The 24979-nt window shown below is 37.8% G+C and overlaps 1 protein-coding gene across 11 annotated transcripts in view; it reads left to right on the forward strand.

The window, feature by feature from the left end:
- The window catches only part of ZNF536 (zinc finger protein 536), a 482695-nt gene that overhangs the window by 200122 nt on the left and 257594 nt on the right, over window positions 1–24979 (forward strand). For 8 of the 11 annotated variants that reach the window (XM_039327462.1, XM_039327461.1, XM_039327470.1 and 5 more), the window contains one exon: window positions 13323–13453. The exons of the other annotated variants lie outside the window; for them this stretch is intronic. The gene's annotated coding sequence lies outside the window, so the exon portion shown is untranslated. The remainder of the gene's footprint in view (window positions 1–13322; window positions 13454–24979) is intronic. 11 annotated transcript variants of the gene reach the window in all.

Below are 24979 nucleotides of genomic sequence, written 5' to 3' on the forward strand. Positions count from 1 at the left end.
TTGGATGATAAAAAAATAACATTGATTAAACACCAGAAGTCATTTACCAATGACTATCAATATTTTGATGGTCGGGGTAGTCAATTCCAGAACAGCTAGGCATTCTGCAGAAATTTTAATTGCATTTAATCATTGAATTTAGCTGAAGTATTGACTACAGTTTCTTACTTTCGTTCCCTCCAAGCAGAAAGACAGGAGATAGATTTTAGTCGATTTTAATTAAATATATTTTGACGTTTGCACTTAAGGAATATTTCTGCCATTTTTTGGGATGTCATACCTTGCATGGCAGCATGATTTGGCTTAATTTGGGTCTTTGATAGTGCTGACATTTTGGATCGGGATGGATTTACATCCTTGATCTTTAAGGTTTTCTGCAGCGCTCTTTTCCCTTTACTTTTGAAATCTTTTGAACGGGAACCAAGTTATACAAAATGTAAACATGCCGTGCACTCCGCCATGCATACTTGACAAAAGAACGACACTCTGGGACACTCAGAAATTCTCATTCCCCCCCAAAAAAACTCTGGAACTAAGGCTTAGCACTCAAAACATAACTTATTTAAACTTATTTGATGTCACTGCTCTATGTTTATTCAGATATGTCACAAATAAAAACCACCTTTTTATGACCTTGTCATCCCTTAATTCAGGGTAGAATCAGTGCCACTGGATGGAGCTGAGCATTTACTGGCCAGTTGCCCTTCCTGACGCCTATGTGGAGTTCACAACAGATATTTTCTCTTTATACCCTGGGAGAGAAACATCTTTATATCCTGGGAGAGAAACACCTGGGATTAAATTCTCAAGTTTGTGAATGGGAGGCGAGCATCTTTACCACTAGGCCACCATGCCATCCTATTCAAATATGTCACCAAAGTCTTCACCAAAATATTGAGAAGTGTTTAACTTCTCAAGATGGCATAATAAAAAAAAAGATTTCCTTCATCTATCTATTCTGAACAATTTCTCATTTCTGTCTGATTTAAAGCTGTTGGACTATTCTACATTATTGAGATTCTTGAGAGCAATTTTCAGTCTCTCAGCTGGGATTTCTTACTTTCTGCAGTAGAGTTAGAATTCTGAATATCAATTTCGATTGAGAGATTTCCATATGACTTTGGCCATTCAAAAAACAATGATTGCAAATCTGGCTTCTTATAAAGATACTAGGTCATCAGTGGGGTTGGTTTAGGTTTGGTTTAGTGCGCTGTGAACACCTCACAGGGTGAACAAAAACAAAGTTAATTGCACAATTTCCATCAGTCCAATTTTTCAGCATTTCTAACCTTGATTACTACATTTGGGATTGATAAGTGCACGTTGCTGACAAGTATTCCTGCCCGTTGGATACTCACAGGCAGGATTCAAACAGAGTAAGCCCTTTAGAATCAACGTAATGATAAAGAGGAGGACATGTTTCAAATCCAATCTGGGTTGGTCACTGTGACCAGAGGTTTAGTTTTCTGAGCTTTTCAACTTGTGCTGGAGCCATCTTCAGGGAACTTCTCTCTACCAGAATGCGTACTGAAAAGTCAAGACACATTCTGGAAAGACAGAAGTTCTCTGAGAATGGGCTCCAGCATGACTCCAAAAGCTCAGAAGACTAAACCCTTGGTGCTGATGACCGATCCAGATTGGATCTTCAGCATTATCCTGGGGCACATATATTTGCTTCATTTGACAAAGTTAATGGGCAACTCACAAGTAAAATATGTTCTTTCCCCCACCAGTCTCTGCTTTATAGACAGTTCATCTTCGCCCTGCTGAAAATTGGTGGCAAAAATTCCATCTTTTGATGCCGTGATTTATTTTCTGTATCAAAATGTAAACCTAGTGAACCTAGTCACTGTAGGTAAGGGAGCATCCCCGTGGCTTGTCTTGTTTTGTGCAGTGGTCTCTCTCAGCTAGCAGGAAAAAAATAGGAAACATTTCCTTTTAATAATGAACTGTAATTATTGTCCTGTTCTATCTATCTATTACTAAAGCTTCCATTGTTGTGACCTTTAACTGGGCAAAACAATACATCATAATGCAAAAATTTTTGAGCCAAGGTACTTCAGATGCTCTAATTTATGGAATGTAGCCAAAATCCAGGAGCCATGACTTCTGAGGGGGAAAAAAATATTTGGAATAGTTGTGGCCGCTTCAGTACTATTGGCTGCTGCTGCACTACTGGATTGCTGCTGATGTCAATTGATCTTCATTTATAATATTCTGTGACAATTTCCCAGCCAGTCTCTCAATCCCTTACTCCCTCTGCCACCCAGCAGCAGTCACTTACTTGCCTGCTGGGAAGGGGGTTAAGGGGTAAGTGGGGGAAGGAAGGAAGGAAGGAAGGAAGGAAGGAAGGAAGGAAGGAAGGAAGGAAGGAAGGAAGGAAGGAAGGAAGGAAGATTGCCAGCAAAAGTGAACACACATGCATGCAATAACACATGCATGCAATAACATTCATACACCATCATGCATGCAAATATTCATGTGATCTTTGCTGTTCAATTTGTCAGCAGCAGCGAAAAGAAAATTTATATCAGTGAGAAGAGAAAATTGTCAAAAATGAAATTGACAGAATCCCCCAATTTATTAAGATACCCATCTGCAATGTTAATGGAAACTTACTGAATTAATTCAGAGATGTCTAAATTTACCACTTGTCACATGCTTGAGAAAAAGAACTATATTTCCCATTCAACATCTGGGGTGTTGTAGAAACTAATATGCTCCAGAAGTTATAAGCTGGCTGCATCTCGCAATATTAGTCCTGAGCTACTGAATTAAACTGGCACCCTTCATTGATGGGCACATAAAACAACAATAACACCAGCCACAAAAGAATGAGGCAAGTCATATAATATTCAGCTGCATTCACCTTTTGAAAGAACAGAAAACACTAAAGTGCAATCTCTACAGTTTTATTTTGAAAAAAAAAACTTTCTAATGGCCAAAGTGATTAATTACACTGACACATGTTTTGCATAGGAGAGTTCACACGCCTCCTCCTTACGATGCAAGCTCCAGCGAACACCATATGTGTCTTTGGGTGTGAAAACATGTGCTGTGTAACTCTGCTTTTTTTGACAACGTGTTCCTTGGTCTTAGAATTTTTCTCCACAGTCAAATACAGCATTGAATCTTTAGGCTAGACTATCCTTGCCCTCATTTCCCCTGCAGATTAGTCCTGTAAGTATCTGTATAGATACAGTACTTCAAATATATTTGAAATTCTTTGGATTTGTCTGAAGTACTTTGGTTTCACAAGTGCTTGAATTCTAGCTGACTATGTTTGTTTCCATACTGGACATTAAGAAAAAAACTCTTGGTTTAATCAAATCAAATCAATCTTTATTTGGTCATAGGCCAGCAAATAAAATGCAAAAGTCACCATTAAGATAAAGGGAAAAATATAGTTATTCTAAAATATTGGTAAATATGTGCACATGTATGCAGAGCATATGTGTGATCTGTACAAAAGCTGATAATCTGGGAGATAATTTCTGATGGAAAGTCAAATAAAGTTCACAGCCACACAAAGACATAATTAAGTATTATTTTGAAAAGCAACTCATTCATCAAGATGGGCAAACACATTTTTTGCATTCTGGACAGGAACTAAACAAAGAAATCTTCCTAGTTTGACTTAAGCTCGATTTCCTCAGATGGTTTGTGAAACAAAGGCAAAGCAACATTTTTCTTGCCTGAGATTTGTGATTTTATGCCTTTTGAACCAGAGGTGGTTGATGGCAGAACAACAGGAATCTGATGGTTCTGAGCTCAAACAGAAGTTATAGCTAAATTGGCAAGAGAAGTTGTCCGTCCTTCACACATTTTCCTGTTCAAATCTCCAGGAAACTGTTGTGACTTTCACAAGTTGGAGTGAATGGAACAGAACAGAACAGAACAGAACAGAATAGAAAATATGGAATGGAATGGAATAGAATAGAAAATATGGAATGGAATGGAATAGAAGGAATGAAATAGAATAGAAGGAATGGAATGGAATGGAATGGAATAGAATAGAATAGAACAGAAAATATGGAATGGAATGGAATGGAATGCAATAGAATAGAATAGAATAGAATAATGGAATGAAGAATAGAATAGAATAGAATAGAATAGAATAGAATAGAATAGAATAGAATAGAATAGAATAGAATAGAATGTGGAATGGAATAAGAGTAGAATGGAATGGAATAGAACAGAACAGAACAGAACAGAACAGAACAGAACAGAATAGAATAGAATAGAATAGAATAGAATAGAATGGAATGGAATTCTTTAGTGGCCAGGTGAGATTGGACACACAAGGAATATGTCTCCAGTGCAGAAGCTATCAGTGTACACATAAACAACAAAGTGATAAGTCATAGATCACAAATCATAAGATACAATCATAAATCATAAGACACAAATAACAACTGATAAATCATAATACACCAACAGTAGGGAAGATGAGAAAGATCAAAAGGTGACAAGGTAACATTAGGTTTTCTATCATCATAATAAACAGTGAAAATATTTGGCAGTCATTGCTATATTTTTTAACTTACATTTTTAAAGTTTTTTTTAAAAAATTAAGGTTTTTAATCAGAATTAATGACCTTTAAATATTCTATTTTAAATACATAGTAATTTATTCAGATTCTTTAATTGTCCAAATGAAGTGCATCTTTTCTTTCCCCCAGTTGCTTGTTATTCCTCCAGTTCTTCCAACCCTTGTTAAATCATTCATGTGATCAAGTGGATAAAAATTTCTCTTACAAATGAATGTTGATTCACTGCAGGGTAGAAGTGCTGATCAGCACAATAGTGTTTGAAAAGAAATAGCCCAGGATAAATTCCCATTTCATTCATTCTGATAATTGTTGTGTCAAGATTCGATTATCTTCCAGAAAACAACAGAGCTTCTGAGTCTGTGATTTTGGAAGCAAGAGTAGATGTTTAGAGACTCTGCCCATGAACAAAATCTCACTCCAAATATGAAATACCTGTTTTGCAAAGAAAGTTTGGCTGAACTTGTATTTTGGGTTTAAGTGATATTGTCACTCCTTCCTCAATATGCAGAATGGCAGCGAGAGAACAGAACTGGTGAATTAATCATTGGTCCCATTCTGCAAGCTAGCAGCGGCTAATTGTATAATAACTCTTTGCTTAGTGTAACTAGGATTATACAGACGTTCCTTCATATGGGAATTGGGGTATACTCAGCGGCTGGATTTTTCATTTTGCACTTTGGATTTTCTCCACATCAGTCTTCAATTGTGCACTTGGAATTGAACACACATGCATACTGACTTTGCATGGAAAAGATCAGTGACAAAAATTTCATGACGTTTCCTTGCCATAATTGTTCCCTGAATCAATCTTGGGCGACTCTGAAAAAAAAAAAACCAAACTGCAGTGAAGCTGTTTGTGTTTATACCTACAGTCCTTACAGCTTGATTCCCGTATCTCTCTTTTGTCTGCTTTATGTATGGACAAATTGTTTCCAAAAGAGGGAACTCTGTGCAACTTTTCATATTATACTGTCTTCATTTTTTTATTTTTTTCTAGCTGCAAATGACTCTCTAGCCTTTCACAATGAGCTCAAACGTAGTTTTTGTTCTGTTTTCTTCTTGGGGGCAACATGTTCCAAGTTCTTCCTAGAAACCTGGGCAGTGTCCTTAAGTTATTCAAAATGTCGCTTCATTTTTGTAGCGTAAAACTTGACAACAACTTGTCATAAGGGGCTAAAGATTAATTTGCACATTTAGATCTGCAGCATCCAGCACCAGATTGAGAGAAACAGCAGCTCTTTTGGTATGAGTTGAAGTTTAGTTCAGATATCACACTAAAGCATAATGTAGTTTTATTTAATTTTGGATCAGTATGCTGTGCAATCTGCCCACTATGGTTTGTAAGCAGAAATTTATAACTTCACAAGATGCATGAACCCCACCAGCTATGGGTTGTTCACCAAACCATGGTTTAATGTCAAATGGGAGTCCAATATGCTCAGAATAGTATACATTCTGATTTCTGCTAAAAGGATTTGAAGATCCCTTTTACATGATCAAGAAAATAAAAGCCTCTTTCATGATACCACTACTTTACATTGTGGTTTAAGTGTTATGTTCCCCATCTTTCTAGAGAGAAATATTTTAAAACAGTCTAGCTTGTTGGTCTAGTCCAGAGCTTTTCAACCTTTTCACCCATTGTACCACTTTTAGGATATGGCAATATCCAAGTACCACCAGTCGCCTAGCAAGGTGTCAAAAACTTGATGACCAAAAAAAAAAAAAAGGAAAAAGTTGATGAAGTACAGGTAGTCCTTGACTTACCACAGTTTGCTTAGTAACTCTTCGAAATTACAATGGCACTGAAAAAAGTGCCCCGCAAGGCACAGCCGAGTAATACACCTGCCTGTCCGCCCGGCTGCGCTCTTCCTGTCCGAGGTTTTCATTGTTGTGAGCATTTTTGTTGAGGATTGCCAGTGGGGGTGGGGTGGGGGGTGTTTGGTTTTTATTCCACCCATCTGCTGGGTGGTTGCAGCAGGTTTCACATGACCCTGGGACACTGTGACCGTCATAAATATGAATCAGTTGCCAAGCATCTGAATGGAAATCACAAGACCCTGGAGATGCTGCAACATTCCAGGTGATCGGCGCTTCTTCTGGGCTCAGCAGAAGCACCAGGATCAGCGCCGAGCTCCAGCTGGAGTCTGGCGCTGACCCTGGTGCTTCCGCTGAGCCCTGACAGCCCTGCAGCTCCAGCCATCTCTCACTCAGGCTTGTGCGGTGCTGCCACCGGTTCAGCTCATTCCCCTCCCCTGCTACCACTTTTCTAGGATGGTCACGTACCACCTGCCAGGTGCAATGTACCACAGGTGGTACCCGTACCACTGGTTGAAAAGCCCTGGTCTAGTCAACTCCAGCAGTATTCATTGAAAAGAAAGGTGTAAGGGTGTTTGGATCAGATGGGTCCATGTTATGGTTTGGCATTTCTTTAACAGCTTATATGTTAGCACATTTTTTTTTCCTTTTTAAACAGCAAACAGATGGGACCCTTCCTCTTTGCAATTCACTTGAACTTCTGCCTTTCCCCAAAACTCATGTTCGTATTTCTACACCAGTTAAACTTTCCTTGTTGTGGTTCAGAAGACAGGAAGGCCTTGCCCTCTAAATTCAAGCAGCCTTATTGGTGCTAATGCTTAGGGAGGTTTCCTACTGAAAGTAACCTGTGCCCTTCTCGAATGGACCAAGAATCTCTTGCCAGCAAACTGGAGCTTAATAAATTAATAAAGACAGGCAATTAGAGTAGAAGCAGAGCTGGCCTGCTCTACAGCATGGGCACCCCAGATGTTTCTAATAACCAAGTTTGCTGTGCTACGTTGGAAGAACACATGTGGAAATAGAATAAAATTAAAACAATGGGAAATAAAGTGGGGAAAAAGTGCTTTGCAACCACCCACAAGTAGGCTTCTTTTTTTAAAAAAAAAATGCCAGCAGTAATATGTTTATATTCCATCAATATGAAAACCAGAATTCATGTACTGAATTAATAAGCAGTAAATAGTATTATTAGGCACTGGAGGCTGAAATTCCACAGTGCCAGTTTTGATGGTTCTATCATCCCAATCCCACACATTTTCTTCAAACTAGTGCAGGGGTAGTCAACCTTGGCTCTTTTATGACTGGTGGACTTCAACTCCCAGAATTCCTGAGCCAGCCATGCTGAGGGGAAAGGAAGAGGTTTCCAAGCTGAGCCAAACTGGCTCAGGAATTCTGGGTGGTGAAGTCCACGAGTCATAAAAGAGCCAAGGTGGCCTACCCCTGTCTTAACCACTACACCAGGGGTAGGCAACCTCGGCTCTTTTATGAATCATGGACTTCAAGCTGGCTCAGGAATTCTGGGAGTTGAAGTCCACAAGTCAAAAAAGAGCCAAGGTGGCCTACCCCTGCACTACTGCATCTAAAGGTCTCTGGCTACAGCTGTTTATGGTTGGCTGGGGATGGTAAAGTTGCTTAGTACACCTTCCACACACAGATAGTCTTTGACGTATGATCACAACTGAAGCCAAAATTTCTGTTGCTAGGCAAAACATTTGTTAAGTGAGTTTTCCCCCATTTTACAACCTTTCTTGCCACAGTTGTTAAGTGAATCACTGCACTTGCTAAGTTAGTACCACAGTTGTTAAATGCATCTGGCTTCTCCATTGACTTTGCTTGCAAAGAGTGATCACATGACCCTGGGACACTGCAACGGTCATAAATATGAGCCAGTTGCCAAGCCTCTGACCATTTGCCTTTTGAAAAAGCCTCTTTGGGACAAGTGCAGAGACATATTATGAAGTAAAGTAGTTTCGTTCCTACGTTTCTTGGAGAAATAATTTTTCTGTCTAGGCAGGCAGCTTCGCTAGTGATGAAGCTCTGCCTTATTGAGCTTGGAAGGATTTGTTGCTGTGTGGAAGATTTTTCTGAATGGTTGGGGAGTGAACAAAATCTGTCTTTCTCTTAGAAGTGCCCAGCAATTCTTTAAATCTCTTAAATTTGAGATATAATCAAAGCTCCTAGCTATGTAATTCTAAAGATCAGAGAGCAAGGTTAAAAGCAATCTGTCTGTAGAAAGTATTTTTTTCTCTTTTTTTTTTGCTTCTGCTTCTGTTCGCTGAAAATCTTTCAAGTAAGTCTGAAATAATCCTATGCCTACTCCACCCTTGAGGTAAAAATAAATATAAACAAAGGCTTAATAGCAATTTCAGAAATGAACAGGAAAAAAGAATCTATTTAAAGCTGTTGGAGTAGAATATCTATATATGGAAACTATAAGTGAATCGTGTTAATAAGAGTTTTCTTTTAGTAAAAGGAACAGGCTATCTAATACAATCTTCCTTTAGAATGGATGATACAATTACAGTAAAGACACTAATTTAGGACTTTTCAAGACCTTGACAAGGTTTCATATTACAGGTGTAAATGAAGGAGAAAAGCAGGCAGAGCCTGGGGATGAAGAGAGGAATCAGCTTAGAGCTGTTACATTCTCACAAATGGTCTAAATCCACCCTCGAATTTCATTGACTCTTATCTAGCGCACAATAGACTAGATTTTTGTGCATAGGCACGAACAATAAACCATCACATACTTACTGTATGATCCTGTTTCTTCGCACCTGACAGTAGTGAATGTACAGGTAGCATAGCTGACCTTCAGCTGAACAACAACTCCCTTTAGCTTTAGCAATGTTGACAAAGAGTGAAGGGTGCTGTCAACTGGAGTTCAGAAGCTCTTCCTTTACATTGTAATTCCCCCCCTCCCGATAGCAGGAGATTGAGAGACTGGACAGTCATTTGTCCGAAATGGTGTAGGGTTTTCTGCCTGAGCAGAGGGTTGGACTCGATGACCTCCAAGGTCCCTTCCAACTTTATTATTATTATTATTATAAACAAATTAATTGATGGATCTCATAAGAGTGACCAAAACCAGTGAAATATACTAGGGAAATACTGCTGCTGCTGTTTTAAGAAAAAAGAGAAAAGAAAAGAAAAGAAAAGAAAAGAGGAAGGAAGGAAGGAAGGAAGGAAGGAAGGAAGGAAGGAAGGAAGGAAGGAAGGAAGCAAGGAAGGAAGGGCAATTAGAGAAAGCTCATAAAAGTTCAAGAGATAGAATTATACACCAAATACACATGAAAGTTCAAAAAGTTAGAACTGGCTCTATTGCCTTTACATTCCATTTTTAAACTTTCTACATATGTTTTTATCCTGCCATTTAAAAATGTCTTTTCTAGGATAGTTCCATTCATATAGAATAGATGCACACTTGGTATTAGCCATCTCCAACTGCACAAGTGTCCACTGAAAATTCATTATATGTTTAGTCCTATACAATCCATCCATTCCTGCTGTATGATCTATTTCTTAGTTGGCACATGCATTAACTGTGACCCAGTTCAGTTAGTGAAGGAACTCTTAGGTGTCCCTTCTTTGAAGACCTAGCTTTGGCCTGTCTCTTTGAAAGGGGAGGCATCTGAGTGTTTTAGAGTGTTTTAGAGTACTAAGGACAAATACATCTAAAATCAAAGGTGATTTAGAATGCAGCCCTAATTAGTAGTCCTATATCCACATTGCTTAGCAACGGATATAGCTGAGGAAATTTGTAGTGGCCAGTTTGTGAAAAGAAAGGAAAGTTCTAGTGTGTTTTCTTTGTGGGATATATATAGTCTGTTGTGTGTAATGAATGTGGAGCTACCTATAAACCAAATTTCAAATGCTCTATCAATTAAATCTGTGTGGTTTGCTTTCATTATTTTAAATCTGCTTTCTTTCTAAACAAAGTGAAGTTTGCCATGTTCTTAACTTTTCTTATGTAGATACACTCAACCAGTATTCTATCCTGCTGTTGTTTAATATCCCTCCAAAGTCCTGAATTGCTTAAGGTTATTGTGGGCTATTTAAATGGTTGCTATGTGACACAGTTCATTTCAAAAATCCTGAGGGGGGAAAAAAAATCACCTACTGATCTATTTTGCCTTTAATATGGGCAGACTAATTTGGGAATAAATTAGTCACTAGTTTTTGGTATATGTCTGTCCAATAGGATTTCTACCAAATGAAAAATTTGTACATGGATTTTACATTCTTAGGATTTTAATTTTAATTTTGGACCTTCATATAATTTTAATGCTGTTTTTTTAAAATGCAATTATAACTCCAGATGCACTTGAGATGTGAAGCTTTCAATAGTGGCAGATAAAGGGGCATTGTAAAAAAACAAAGCAAAACAAACCAGTGCTTCTTGAACTTTGTTAAGAGAATGAGGAGTTCTCATTCTCTTAACAAAGTTTTATGGAAATGATTTGCAGTTGATACTGGCAGCAATTTGTTTTTGTTTTCCTGGCAAGATTTTGGAAATGATTTGCTATTGTATGCTTCCTGAGAGACTGATTGGCCCAAAGACAACCTTGTGTCTAAGCAGGACTAGAACTCACACTCTCCTGGTTTTTAATCACTACACTAACCTAGCTTCCATCCCTTTCTTTGCTGTGATAATTCTTCTAGTCTCATTGCAACTCATATTCTATTCTATTCAACCGTTTGAACTTTTAGTTTCTCGCATGACTTTTCTTTTGTTACAACTGCATTCTGTGTTTGATTCTGGATCCTTAAACCATAAGTTTGATTTTTAGTATTTGGAACAAGAATATCAATTACATAAAACTGTTCTGTTTCTCTTGGGATTTGGGCCTCAGCTCAGCCTGGATTTCTTGGAGAAATGGTTCTCCACTATTTTGACATGAAAGTAATTTCTAGATATTTGAAGGGCTGTCGTGCAAAAATGAAGGAGCGGAAAGTTGGACCAGAACCACTGTCCTTAAACTAAAAGCACATTAAGCTAAACATTAGCAAGAAGTTCTTAAAGACGCAAACAATTCAACCAGAGAACAAGTTGGTTCGGAAGGTGGAGGACACTTACGGCAGCAAAGAAAATGCAAAATAAAAAAAAAATTAAAAAAATGGAAGGATGCTTCAATCCCCAGAATGGATGAATGATAGCAAAAGCTGATGGAGTTAGCAGAGATGGCTCAATTGACTGCTTTGATAAAAGAAAAAACAACACCACACAATTATTTTTGTTTCTACTTGGAAGTCAACGCCTTTTCTTTCTTTTTCCCTTCTTTTCTACATTTTTCCCTCCCCCTATCTTTCCTATTGTTTGCTTTTGTATTTTATATTATAAAGTAATAAAAAGGATGAAATGTTAGAAGGTGGAGGGCTCTTCTTTGTTAAGGATTTTAAGCAAAGGCTGTGAAGCTTTGTGCAGAGTTGAGATTTCCCTCTCATCTTTATCAGAGGATGAATCAGTTAAATCAGCTGCACTTACAGATAAAGTACAGGATGAAGCATGTTGTACCTGCATTTAGGGTGATCAAATGCAAAAGAAGACACAGAGGCCCGACCATGAATTATTTCCTAACCTGGTTGTCAAGTCTGAGACCATAGAAGTCACCAGAGATGCCAAGTTAAGATAATTTCTTTTGGCAGAGTTGAAATGCTGAGCAGGAGTGTAAAACTGCTAACATCCCCTCCTCTGCACATTTTAGGAAAGGGAGAGAATTTCACTTCTTCATGTGGTGATATGGAGGAATCAATATTTTATAGGAAACATTTCAATATTGTGTTTCTTCACTTCGGCAACGTAGCTGGAAAGGGATCACAGGAATGCCACTGCAGAATCATTTGCAGATTTTCTCCAATGAATACCACTTGATTTTTGCCTACACGATGACAGTTCCTTCTCTTGTGATTGGCTCAACGGATTTCATTTGGCTCTTCTGATTGGATGTGCTCAGCAGCTATCCAATGCCGTACAAAGGGCAGGTTGACTGACAAGTTGAATACACAATTTAACATTTCTGCAATGTTGGATACTTAGTCATCCAATTAGGAGGGCAAACAATAGCACATAACTCATAAAAAAGAACAAACGCAGCACAAATTTTGAACTTCTATATGCATCTCTCTCTCTCTCTCTCTCTCTCTCTCTCTCTCTCTCTGTATCTCTCTGTATCTCTCTCTCTCTCTGTATATTTATGTATGTATATGTGTTGTGTTTGTGTATATATTATATGTATACACACACACACACACACACACACACACAATGTATCTATTCCGTCAACAGTTCATTTTGTTCTTTGAATGGAATGGCTCATATAATTAACAATGATTATGAACTGCAGATTTCAATGCAAAACACATCTGAGTTAAATAAATTACAAAAAGTTCACCTACTACATAAAAGTACATATGGCTGCAAGTAAGGATTTGGGGGGTTATGCTGAACTCAACTCAAAGGAGGTACAACTAGCATTGCAAAATTTCCTATCAAAGGATTGGTTCTGTTTTTTTTTTTTGAGAGCAGATTGGTGCTGTAGCAACAAAGCGTCCTGTTTCCTTGTGTGAGCAAACAATATGGGAATTGGATTGTACAAGTTCTTATGAATTTGGAGTGCAGAAGTAAATTTTACACAGCGGAACATCTTTTTGAAAAATCATCTTATTAATCATTGGGTGTGCTAGGGCTGCAGTGGAAAAGAATCATGGAAAAACTTTTCCTTGCATTCACTTTTATCCCAATAGAGGTAGCCCCCAACTTACAACAGTTTGTTTGGAGATCGTTCAAAATTATAACTGAAAAAAAAAATGATTTGTGACCATTTTTTACACTTAGGACTGTTGCACAACCAGTCTAAGCAAATGGGCATTATAAATCGCCACCTACTAACTGAGTAACTGTTACCATACGTCTTCCCTCCTTTAGTCCACTTAGTAATTATTCTGTTTTCACAGATGGGAAAATTGAGACAGAGTGATTAAGCAGCCTGCTTTCAACTCTTGTCTGAATTGGGATTCCTTAGGTGAAGTCTCGTCTCCCGGTCATGTGTACAGACTACTAAATCCACAGATTCTATATGTCCCAGGTAAAAAAATGATAGTTTGTTTTGTGCTAGAAATGTGTAAAGCATTCTTAGTTGAATAGGCTCTGGATACAATATCTGCCTTGATTTTCTGATTAGAAGATAAAATATATATTTCCAGATATATAATGCTTTGTTTTTTTAAAAGAGACATCTCTAGAAAAGTTTTTCAGAACTGCTTAATCCATGGAAATACAGAATTAATTTTCTGGGGCTGTTCTATTCAGTATAGGGGCAAAGGCTGAGGGGACGAGAAAATTAGGAGGAGTATCTTTAATTTTATTTCTTAAGAAAAAAATGTAATCAAAGAGAGAAATTGTACAAGATTCTTTTTTTCATATAATCTTTCCTTTTTGATTTAAAATGCATCCCTTTTTGTGACGGTTAGTCTACTAGTAAATGAGTTTGACTGCAAATACTTAAATGTAAATGTTGGCCTGGACAGCAAAACAAATGAATCCTGATTTCCAGATGGTTTTCAGATGGCATCAATCATGTTTATGTATGTATATTAGGCATGAACTATATGTATACAGCATGTATTAGATGGATGAATAGATAGATAGAAAGTTTGGAAACTTTAAGATGTCCATAACAAAAGTATAACATTCTTTCTCATCTCTACCAGGCCAATTTAATGCTATAAAATAAGTCCATTAAACATGAGAACCCCTCCCCCCCAAAAAAAGAGAGAGTTGGCAATTCAAATTTATCATTTATAAACATTTATTACCAGCTTTTCATTATTACTGCCTTTCAGTGCATAGAGATTGAAGCTCAGATCTTTAAGGACCCAAACAAAAGATACGTTATTTCAATTTCTCCCTTAGTCAATTTTATTTAGAAAAGTCTGTTTTTGAGAGAAAATTGGATATTTCTTTTATTGAAATAACAAACCGTCCATAAGGTATACATCCTTGGGTGCTTGAAAAAAAGTGATCTGAAAGTTCTCTGGCCTTGCTTATATGAACATTACAATTTTCTGGTAGTTTCAGAAAGAGAGAGAAGGGAAAAAACCTGTACTTTTTTTTGACTTAGTTAAAAACAAAATGAAGGATGTCCCCCACAAAATGATCCAACTGCAGCATAAATAAAGGAAAGGGGTAGGTGTGTGAGAAAAAGTCCGTGTTAAAACGACTTTGTGTATTTCCATCCATATGCATAAAGATTCTGTGCATGAGAATAATTTTAGCCACCCCCCACATAAATGCAAAGAAATGTATCTCACGTATGAATATTATGGAAGGAAGAGTTGTAAGTTACGCTCACAACTGGAACTGCCAGCCTGGCAAAGAGATCCTGCAAATAACTCCATCAGTAAAATAATAAGGAGGCAGAGACGGAAAACATACAAAGGACGGTTGCAGGAATTGGGTACATGTAATCTAGTGAAAAGAAGGACTAGGGCTGACATGATTGCAGTGCTCCAATATTTGAGGGGCTGCCACAATCTATTCTCCAAAGCATCAGAAGTTACTGTAAGACAAGAAACAATGGATGGAAACTAATCAAGGAGAGAAGCAGCCTAGAATTAATGGTGAGAACAATCAACCAGTGGAATGGCTTGCCTTCAGAGGTTGTGGGTGCTACTGTATCCGAAGAGGGATGAGAGTGGAGGAGAAAGGTTAGGGAGGAAGTAGGATGGTGAGAGGAGAGGGAGAGGGGAGAGAGAGGGGAGGGGAGGTGAGAAAGAGGAGGGAAGTAAGGGAGAGTGTTAGAGAGGGCGGATGCAGTTTGGGGGGGGGGTGGGCAAGCAACACCTATGTGTATTTATTTTATTTTGTCAAATGTGAAATTTTTTTTGTTTATGTAATTGATAAATGAAAAATAAAAACTTTTTTTATATATAAAAAAAGAAGTTGTGGGTGCTCCATCACTGGAGGCTTTAAAGAAGAAACTTGAAAGGAGTTAAAAGAGATCCTATCCCTCCCTAATAATATATTTATATAATAAAGCAATGCCACCAGCTCTTCCTTTCTATGGGTTTAGGGAATAGGTAGAACCGTTCCTCTGGAATTCCTAATCAATACTCCTTTAAAACTTATCCAAAGACTTCCAAAAAGAGCTTTGAAATTGCTTTCCTGTTTTCCTCCCATCTGCAATTTACTATCTATATTTAACTATGTGTGTACAGATTGTAAAGAAGGCATAAATTCACTTCGGTTGGGTGATAGCAATACACTTGGATGCTGCAAAGGAATCAACCATAATTACTTAAATGACACTTCTTGCAAAACATTAATCTTTGTGCAAATGGTTCCCTTTTAAACAGATTGTGCATATATATATATATATATATATATTAGAAATAAAAACAAAAATGCGACTCTTGGGAATATTCATATTGTCCAAATAATAACGATCACCAAGAGAATATCTATAAAAATAGAAATTTAATCCACCAAGCTTTCGTCAAATACATTTGACATCGTCAGGGTTAAAAGGCAAACGCCGGGGGAAGTCTTATATACAGTTGTTTAATGCCTGTTTCCGGCTCTTGAAACAGGCATTAAACAACTGTATATAAGACTTCCCCCGGCGTTTGCCTTTTAACCCTGACGATGTCAAATGTATTTGACGAAAGCTTGGTGGATTAAATTCTATTTTTGATAGATATTCTCTTGGTGATCATTATTTTGACAATATATATATATATATATATATATATATATATATATATATATATATATATATATATATATATATATATATAGTTTTTCTATGCTGCAGTATTAATTCTATTTGAGCCATATCAGACTGATGTGTGAGAAATAAAAGAGAGAAAACTGTAACCGTTAAAGTCTTGCTCTTTGTTTCTTTGTGACCTCGACAATCTCTTTAGTAAGCTATGGTTCACTAAACTGGCACACAGCAGCATTTCTGCAGTGGAAAAATCATAAACCAGATGGAAGCTTTACATTTTTTGTTTAGTTTTTTAAGAGCAGATTTTTTTATAACATCGCTTAAAATCATTCTGATGCATCGTTCTGTTTACACTTAAGACTTTGTAGCTAAGATGTTTACACTACAGAGAATGTTTTAAGATATTTTATAGTTATGATATTTAGATAATTGGCAAGAAAAAAGATAGTTTGTTGAGATTACAGTGATGTTGGTAACCGTGAAGTAACTTATGAGACTCAATAAATATGTCCAGTTCAGTGGAAAGTACAAACTTGGTTAAAACAAAACAACACAAGAGGGAATGTCTTCTTAGTGAAATCATTTCCCTTTCTTAATCAAAAGATGACAACCACCGCTTTAGAATTCCCATCTGTAGCACACTATCCCACATATCTGTTTATCTACTGTGAGATTTTTATTTTTTTTTAAATATAATTGTTACAGTTAAATATGTTGGTGAAGTGTTGTTGTTTTTTTAAAGTCTTCTGTTGAGTTATGTGCCAAAATGGACAAAGTTAATTCTTTGTGGGATACCTAAAACTATGAAAAGCTGGCCTGCATAACTTCTGTTTAAGCACTTCATTTTCATATGAATGCCGCTTCGATGTTTTAATGAAGAATGTGTTTCTTCTGAGCATCTGGTTTCGGGGCTTTTCTTAATGCATTAATCAAAAACAATAACTTCTTTTAACTTTTGTAAAGTGCTCTGAGGAGAAGTATGAAATAATCTGTGTGTGGGCTTCCAATGTTGGGAATGCAAACATTTCACAATAAACACGAGTAAATGAAAGTACTTGGCCAGATACGCCGAAAGATAGTACATGTTGGGTTAATTAATGCATACCCCATTAAAATAAACCTTGCTTTCAAGATCTGACCAATAAAAATCATTAGTATATTTGTATCAGATGTGCTTGAAGGATGATTTTTTTAAAAAAAAATGTATATGTTAAACTCTTACAGGGAGGATTGTCCTTGAAAAACCTAAAATCAAATTCAAGTCAAAGCATTCCATTACCTTTGTGTCCTCTTTGTGTTTTCAATATAGTGATATGATGAATTATTTCAGTTTTATCTGCTCTTCCTGGAATTGATTTAGTATTGATAGCCTTAAATTTATCATTTTAAATGTGCAAATCGCAGTTATGCAGGCAGCAAGTTATGTAGTTTCAGGCATTGTTCGCCTTCAGAATGTATTATCTGATTATATCTATAATCAAATTACTCTTCTGTTGTATTTTTTAATCAAAAAAGGGTTTATCTTTCCTGATCTTGAGTATAACCATTTTAGTGGTAATCTTATGTTTTAAAAAAGTGTTCTGGGGCTGGCTGTGAAATTGTCCGTGTAACTAAAGCTTTACTTTACTTACATGTTTTTTTCTCTTTTTTGTTGTCTAATTAATTTGCTTTTAACTGATCTACATAAAAATAGAGAATTTGCATTAACCTACTAAAGCCACACCAGCTGAATGGTGTCAGAAGTGTTCATAACATGTTCAAATGAAGATACTCAAGTTAAACACCCTCGTAACACAGCCACCCGTCTGGTTACTTTCAGAAATAGTTGACTCACAGCAATAAAAACGACAAACTTCTGGGTTATAAATGCCACACACACCTAAATTTACCCTTACAATGATGAATAAGGGAAATCCTCTAGTAAGAAGGAGCAAAGCGTGGTTTGATGAAACGGCTTAGATGGGGTTAACACTATGACTTATATGCCCTTTGATGCATCCATCTTTCCTCAACCTTCCTTTCAGATGTCTCAAAGATGCTTTTTCAAAAGGCAAGTGGACTGTTTTTTCCTTGAAAAGAAAAAAGACCTTTTGCTTCTCATCTAAGAAGCTTCATCAGTTCTGACAGGATGGTGGGGGCGATGGAAGGATTAGTTCTAATAGGATGGGCGGATCATATTTCTTTGTAGTCACCTGGTTAATTAGCACCCTCCCTCAGAGCTCTTGGGGCTATTTGGAGTTTATCTGTGCCCTCAAGGTCACCTGAATCAGAGTGCAATTGGTTCTGGAATCCGTTTTGGAACTGATGAAAGGGCTGGATATAGGTGGTGTCTTATCTCTCCCACTTGGTTGAGAGAGGGGTGTTCAGTTTTGATATAGATGGACTCTTTGACCCCTCTTTCAAACTACTGCTCCTCTCTATCCAAAATGTGGACTTTGCAGTCTTGAAAAGACTGATTTTTGCTGTCAAATGCAGATGGACTGCTGAATCTTATCCTGATGGGTTTACTCTCCTATGCCATGCCATGCGTGGCTGAAGTGGTTGTTCTGTTTCACTTTCAGATGTGTGCCAAAGTGTGTTGGAGAAGATCAAGTCAGAGAATTTGGTTTTGCTACGCCAGACATGTCAAACACAAGGCCCGGGGGCCGGATGCGGCCCACAAAGTGGTTTCATGTGGCCCGCGAAGCCATTCTGGAAACAGTGAGGGAATAGCCCCTGCTGCCTTGGCCCTGGCCCAGGCCAGCTGGGAGCCAATGTACAATTTTGTGGTGGCCATCTTGGCACTTGCCCCGGTGGACTATACCTTGGCACTTGCCCCGGTGGACTATACCTTGGCACTTGCCCCGGTCCCACCCCCTTCTGCCAGAGCCCCTTAGACCTGTCCCACTCCTGCCCAGGTCCCCATAGGCACCCTTGATGCAAATGATGTAGAACTGGCCATGCCCACCCAGTAGGCCACACCCACTATATCCATGCCCACCCAGTAGGCTGCACCCATTCTGGCCACCCCCCCCCAGGACAACCGCAAAGCTGATGCGGCCCTCAGTGAAATTGAGTTTGACACCCCTGCGCTATGCTATCGCTGTATTTGAAAAAGAGTGGATTCAAATCAGTTCAGATCAGTTGAAAAGGGGTGGTAGCCTTTATGAGACCTTTGTGTCCATTGTTGAAAATTATTTTTCTTGAAATGCAGGTAGTCGTCAACTTACAACAGTTCATTTAACGACCGTTCAAAGTTACAACGGCATTGAAAAAAAATCTGTGATGACAGAATGAAAGCCACCTAGGAGTGAGGTTATTTATTTACTTAAAAGATTTGTATGGCTGGCCATTTTAAAACCCAACTCTAGGCTGCTTGCAAAGATTAAAACATTTGTAAATCCCAGCAAAGAATTAGTTAAAATATTACATATGAAATAACTTTCTGAAACAATCTTGGACCATACAAACAAGCCATTATGTTTAACAACTATTCAGATGATAAGAAGCTCATACAGTTGAGAAAGGAATTTGGCTAGGTATAAAATACATGATTATAGAGTGAGCTAGATTTTATTGTTATGGTCATTTATGCTTTCTTTAAAATAAATAATAGGATATTTTAGAATGAGAAGAGAATAAGACTGAAGAACAATGGTACCTTTGTGTCCAAGAAACTGAACAATGAATTGTCTTTCTTTGGACAATCAGTCACTTGAAACTTGCACGAACAGTGCTTTGCCAAAAATAAAACAGAATTTTCTCCAAGCTTATGATCAAATTTTAACCATCTTATTGCAAGCTTATTCAGAAAACCAATAAGTGTACTTGTATTTTGTTTCAATATGATGCTTGTTTTAATAAGAACATTGTGATAATATAAACAGCATAACACTACAGATTTTAGGTTTCCTGAAATGAGTACCTTCTATCATAGGATTTGAAAAGTTTATTCATAGATTTATATTTAAAATCAAAAGGTCACCATCTGCAATTCATTTTTAAAGAACAGAAAGGTTTATTCCACCAACTGCTCTAAAGTAATTGGTTTGTAGTTTGCAACCGTCATCAGATGGAGAAATAAACTGTAGGGAAGCAGTAAAGAAATATGTAAATAATGGGTAGGAAACCACAAAAACTAATCCAGATTCAATACCAATAAAAATAGTTTGAAATTCTCTCAATTTTGAATCCTCATGATATCTAAAGATTTCATTGGGGAACCGGTGACATTTTTAGAAGAAAAAACAATGTGCTTTTCCTTAACCAGGTCTCTTCTTGATGTATAGGAACATACATGCATAAGGCACTGTAGTAAGGAAATAATTCCAGAATAAAGGATGATGATCATCACCATATAGGTAGTCCTTTATTGTTTGTTTGTTTATAAAATTTATTGGCCGCCCGTCTTACCATAAGGTAACTCTGGGTGACTTACAGACATAAAATTACCTCACTAAAACCTGAATAAATTAAAACCAAAAATTAAAAGCAAGGATCTGTGGAGAGAGTGGAGGCGGGATGGGCAGACATGGGACCTGTTATTACTCAATCAACCACCTTCATTGGGGCCCCAGGCCAGCTGGCCGAACCAGGTCTTTAAAGCCCACAAATAGAATTTCTATTGCTAAGGAAGGCACCTGATTTCACAACCTTTTTTTAACCTCGGTTGTTAAGTGAATCAGTGCAGTTTTTAAGCGAATCACTTGGTCGTTAAGCGAATCTGGCTTCCCCTCCCCCCATTGGCTTTGCGTATTGGAAACTGGCTGGGAAGGTTGCAAAGGGTGTGAACACATGGACCCGGGACACTTCAACCCTTGTTAACCGAAATTTTGATCACATAACCCATGGGGGATGCTGCAACAACGATTGTAACCATGTGGATCGGTCGTAAGCCTCATCCTTGTAACTTTGAACAGCTGCTAAACAAATGGGCAATGGCACGTGTGCCCACAGAGAGGGCTCCGAGTGCCACCTCTGGCATGCATGCCGTAGGTTTGCCACCACTGTCCTACTTCCTCCCTCCCTCCCCATGTTTTAATTCAAGTTGATAATTGATATTTGTATAGCATTTTATTCATATTATATACAGGTTTTGTATAGTTTTATCCTTTTAAATGTTAAAGGAGAATATTTGTAGCTCGGGGTTGAAATGAAGGACCCTTGGTGTTCTCCAAGCTTGATTGTTTTCTTGCAGACGTTTCATGACCCAAACTAGGTAACATCATCAACGCTGGACTGAGGTTAGCTAGTTTGGGTAATGAAACATTTGCAATAATACAAGCAAGCTTGGAGAGCACCCAGGACCCCTCTTTTTAACATTATTATACACTGCCTAGAGTTTCCCTGTCATAGGATAGTCAGCCAATAAATTTATTAAAGAAGCAAATACATAGAAGAACCATTCAGTGGGATGATATAAAGATGCCTTCCATAGCTGGTGCTCCTGTGAACAGGTCTGATATTGAACTGATATTCCCAACCACCACAGTCAATGCCCAGCCTATTTCAGAATTCTGGGAGTTGACACCCAACAAATTCAGAGGGTCCCGGATTTGGAAGGAACCTTTGCATCCAGCATCTAGCTCCATTATTTTTGGGATGGCAGAGGTGTGAAAGGGACCCATGTTTTTCCCCAATGTCAAATTGGCAAGTGATTATAGTCATAAAAGTCACTAATAACCCTCCTGTGGGAACGAAACAATGGTAAAAATGGAGGTCTGAAAAATGTCCGCTGTATATGAACAATAAGTATTGGTTGTTTCGCTTTAAAGCATTGCATTCGTTTTGGGTTGCGTGGTTCCCACTGATTTGAACAGCGGTAAAGTAGCTAAGATTCCTCCCCTCTAATATGTACCTTTGAAATACTATTGACAAAAATAGAGGTCTTTTTGAGAGCTAAAAGTCAGAGCATGTAGAGCTAATTCTCAGCCTCTTTTTATCTAAACCATTCTCCTTTATTATGAGTGGGTTTGGTAAGTACCTTCATGGTTTCTGATAGCAGATGGCTCTTTAACACAATCCACTGGGTTGGAGGCAAAGCTAGATACATTTGGACTGGAAATAACGCTCTGTTGAAAAGGAAATTTTGAGGATAATCAACTCTCAGATAATGTCTATATTCTGCTTCTCAATAGGTCACAGAGAAGGAAGCAACAGTCCCTAGATGGCCTTACTGGGCAACGCGTACTGAGTTAAATCTCCTGCTCATTATTTAAAGAGAAAACACTCATAATTGAATGAATATGGGAGAAGTGTCATCACTTAGGGCCAATAGACCTCTAATCTCCTTGTCACAATTCCCATTATTTATTTATTTAGCGTAGGATGAGAACATGATGGAAGAGAAGGAAACATATATACACAATCCACATAATTATGTACAAAAACCTCTATGGGGGTATGTCAGTGGCCTCATAACTGGATGTACAATTCAGCTATCCAGGCAATCGCCTTTGGTGTTGCTTCATGCAGATATTCTAGGGAACTAGAGAACGCACGTCGTGGGCAATCTTGCACAGTACGTTTAACAGTTTGCACATCGGCACCACAATCGTAGCAAGGGGAATCCTTCCATCCTCACTGATAAAGGACAGTATTTAATTTTGTCCAGACACAGTGATGCAGATCAAAACCAGGACGTTTGGTAGAGGGATCACTAATGGTCAGGTCCCAAAAAGGTGCCTTGAACCATTCATCTCTCCAGTCATTCTCAGAATTAAACTGGGTAGATGTTAAAGTGAATAGCTATTTTCCATGCTGGCCTAAGGGATTCCAGTCTTGTGATGGATTATGCATAATTTCTTTTGGAAAGGGGAATAAAAGAAGGCTGCCTTTAGAGTCAACACCAACTGGGCAGTCCTTCAAATAGAGTCTCTCCCCCCCCCCCAGATTCAAAATAAAGGACAAAGAAGGCTATGCAGATCCAAATAGTCTCCAAAACTCCCATAACTTTATTCCTCAGTCTTCTGAGATGTGATTCAGGAGTAGAACACACACTTGGTGCTTTAGAGATTCACTTCCAGTCATTGTCAACAATATTGTGTTAGAGTGAGACCCGGAACCCGACAATGAAAGGTAACTTCCATTGCTCCTTCTGCTAACACAGATGCACCATATGGACATCAAAGCTTGTGCTGGAGCTTTGATATGCAGTTTTAAGGTAATTTCTTAGTGTAAAATATTAAATGGTTGGGAAAGTTGTTTTTTAATTTAACGTCAGGGTTTTTTTTTTTAAAAAAAATCAATCCAACCACTTGGCATTCTGTCAGATCAGGTTTCTATTATGTCAAGTGGGAGACCGTATGTACAATGGTAGACATTTTATGTACAATGTCCATTTTTCATGATTTGTCTAATTAACAGCTTATTTATTTATTTATTTATTTCTGGGCATATTTTAGTATATTGCCAATTCTCTCCTGCCAAACTGTATCTCATGAACTAGATTCAGCAATGGGCCATTTTCAGATGTCCAGATTTTTAAGCCTGCTTTTTGGGGAACAACAGCTTTTGCGATTTAGCAAGCAGGTGAAATCAAAAATCTCATTTCATATCTGACATTAATAACTTTCGGGGGAATGAACATTGGCATTTATGTGTGGACCCAAATGGAGTCCAATGTCCTAGCAGCACAAGGTCAGCAGACAATGCTACTAACTAGATAGGAAAATAAATCATGCATAATGCAGAAATCCTACCTTACATGTTAATTAATGTGTGCAATCAATTACTGATGTTACAATATGAGAAAGAAACTGGTTGGGAATGGGGTAATAAAAATACCTATAGATTTATCTGCTGCTTCCCCCCCCCTCCCACATTTAAACAAATAGTCTTCAAGCTCTGTGGATGCTGTGTTGAGACATGCTTTGAATAATAAGCATCATAAAATCTAATCAGATTTATAAGAGGAATTGATTGTTGTGGCAGGAAGAGAGGGTAGAAAATAAGCTGAAATTTAAGTGTTAATTTTTATGCTAATCCACAGTAGCTTCATATGAAGCAATTTTGTTCTGTGCCACAAATATAAAATTGTCCCTTGCAGAGAAATGTCAGCTTGGTAGACCTGAAAGCAGTAATTTATTAGGTATGTTTCTATTAGTATGTGTCACAGTTGTTAGCAGGCAATACACACACACACAATGAAGCTTCATACTTCTCCTCTAAGTCTCCGAATGTTTCAGCTCAGTGGTTAGAACGTGGGGGCATTAATACATTATCATATACAGGGTGGTCTGTGCCCTGTGGACAAAAGGCTATTTAATACAATTTAATGTCATTCGGAGAAGAAGGGGGGGGGGAAATAAAGACAGGGAATAAAATGGCATCTGTGTGTTTCACAGTGCACTCATGCAAAAAAAAAAAAAAAAAGCCCTCAGTTTAAAAGGTATGACATTTCTGCCAAGAGACAAAATAAAACTGGGGCAATTTCCTCCCCTAACCTGTTCCCTACTGCAGTATTTTTCTAAATGCTATTAAGTGATCGATTTACACAGGCACTCGATGATGTCATGCATAAGGAGCAGAATGCAGATGACAGCAAAATACGGGTGACAGTGACCTTGTTCCAATATCCTTGGAACTCTGTCAGATTTACTTCCAGTGTATGGTTTCAAAGAATGCACTTTTTTGGGGACAATATCTAGTTACTGGGTAGTGAATTAATAGAGTTAAGGGTTCTGATGCAATTCTCAATATAGGTCAATTACATGCAGCAACATCTGCTCTGTCACGATCATTTGCATAGAGCATTCATATGTTAATGATGCTTCTTTTTACTCAAGTCATATATTTAAAAAAAAACCAAAATTTGCATATCAGTTTGGATCAGTATATTACAAGCAATTTATCATCTTCTCATTCTTGTTATGAGTTAAGGGGGTGGTAAATGAATATATATATGTG

The sequence above is a fragment of the Crotalus tigris genome, unplaced genomic scaffold, assembly GCF_016545835.1.
Source record: "Crotalus tigris isolate CLP2741 ecotype Arizona unplaced genomic scaffold, ASM1654583v1 scf7180000024362.2655971311:6658466, whole genome shotgun sequence".
NCBI classification, from domain to species: domain Eukaryota; kingdom Metazoa; phylum Chordata; class Lepidosauria; order Squamata; family Viperidae; genus Crotalus; species Crotalus tigris.